The following is a 1,397-nucleotide window of genomic DNA, read 5'->3' on the forward strand; positions in this document are numbered from 1 at the left end:
GATCATTCTGAGAATAGGAAAAGCTGCCCTGCAATATTAAAATGCTGGGTAATGGGACTTTTGGAAAAGGGAAGATAAATTTAGGTAGAGAATCAAACTAAAGCTTGTTCTGTTTGAACAGGGCCATGCCCCCTCATTTTTTTTTAGAAAATCTAAAAAAAAAAAAAAAAAAAAAACACACAAAAAAAACAGCCCCAAGCCCAAAATCGTAGTTGCATTAAAAACCACTTGACCTGTTTTGAGGTGATGTAAGATAAAATCCATTAAAGGATCAAATTGGAAAAAGGGCTTTATCCCAATGCCTTTTCTTTTTTGTTTTTCCCCCCCCTTATGTTTTAAAACTACCTATTTAAAATGTCGTGCATTCTGTACTCAGGCTTGAGCCATAACGAAGTTTAACCTAAGGGCAAGTTCCAGATGGTAACACCTGTCAAATCTTCTCTGAAGTTTTAAGAGTCAATTGAGGAGGGCTTTCAGAGCCAGGTAATCAGGCAATCTGACTGCAAAGTGTCGATATGCTTAATTCTGAGAAGCTGCTTGAAAGTGTCAAGTCTCTGAGCGCTGCTTGGCATCACCTTCTCCCTCCTCTGTGAGTGTGGGTACATCAGAGAACGTTTTATGATGGTTTTCTCCAAGTGTTTGATTATGACACGAGTTATTGATTGTGGGGCTGTTAATTGGGGATCGATCAGTACTATCAGATCTGCTTCTCTCCCACTGCTTTCTGTGCACTGTCATTGTAGTTCAGTGGGGTTACTGCACCACACTTGTGTGCTTGCAGCTTTGTAAGCCTAGTCAATAAATCATGTCAGCTTTTCATTACCTAATGTGTGCTTACAGTGCTTTGAAAATCTGAAGTGTCAGGCAACAGCCCATCAGAACTTTCCGAGGTGAGCCAGGACAGGAACATTGCAGAACACTCTGGGGAGAAATTCTCTGTATCAAAGTGAAACTGCAGGGGTCGGGGTGGTTTAGGAGGAAAAAAGTATCAGGATGGGCTTTATGCTTCTCAAGTCCCTGCTGCTGGTGTTCTGGTTACCAATACTTTCAAGAGAAAAGAAAAAAAAATTATTTTTTAGCAGCCCCCTTGTAATTTTGTATCTGGATTAGTGCAGCCTTGACTGATCCATCAACCTCCGTCCAGAGTTCTGGTCCTCGGAGCCTCCTCGTAACTGCATCCTGCCTAAACCTTAGTTTTCCTCTAAAACAAGGTGATGTCATCCAAACCAGCTTTGGGAGCAGTCCATGGTGCGTGTTGTCCCCAAAACTGTGTTACCCCAAACTCCAGCAAAGTAATTTTCTGCCTAATCCACAAACAAATTGGTGAGAGTTGTTAGACAAATAGCCAAGTGAGAGAGCTTGACACTTAGCCAGGTGTGTGCCTTTGCTCCTGCGAG

The 1,397-nt window shown here is 42.1% G+C and overlaps 1 protein-coding gene across 1 annotated transcript in view; it reads left to right on the forward strand.

Moving 5' to 3' along the window:
* The window catches only part of TMEM266 (transmembrane protein 266), a 55,530-nt gene that overhangs the window by 13,060 nt on the left and 41,073 nt on the right, over positions 1-1,397 (forward strand). The window lies entirely within an intron of this gene.

The sequence above is a fragment of the Empidonax traillii genome, unplaced genomic scaffold, assembly GCF_003031625.1.
Source record: "Empidonax traillii isolate 1590-97213 ecotype Southwest subspecies unplaced genomic scaffold, ASM303162v1 scaffold571:size529327, whole genome shotgun sequence".
Taxonomy (NCBI): Eukaryota; Metazoa; Chordata; class Aves; order Passeriformes; family Tyrannidae; genus Empidonax; species Empidonax traillii.